A 259-nucleotide genomic window follows, 5' to 3' on the forward strand; every position below is an offset into this window, starting at 1 on the left:
CGTGTGAGCGGACAGGTCCCCGGGGCTGGTCCGAGCAGTGTGAGCGGCAGAGCCTGGGGGAAGGAGATGGAGGAGCCACGGGGAGGGAACAGGCCTTAAAGGGGCAGGGACATTCCTTTCCGCAGCCCTCACGCCCGCCTGCTCTGACATCCGTCAGATCCTAATCGGCTCTGAATTCCTGGGCGCTCTCAGGTAGCTGCCCGGAGGCCGGACGGGAGCCCCTGTAATTACTCTCTCCCGCCCTGGCCTGCGGGCTGTG

This window comes from Myotis davidii, unplaced genomic scaffold (assembly GCF_000327345.1).
Source record: "Myotis davidii unplaced genomic scaffold, ASM32734v1 scaffold1395, whole genome shotgun sequence".
Taxonomy (NCBI): domain Eukaryota; kingdom Metazoa; phylum Chordata; class Mammalia; order Chiroptera; family Vespertilionidae; genus Myotis; species Myotis davidii.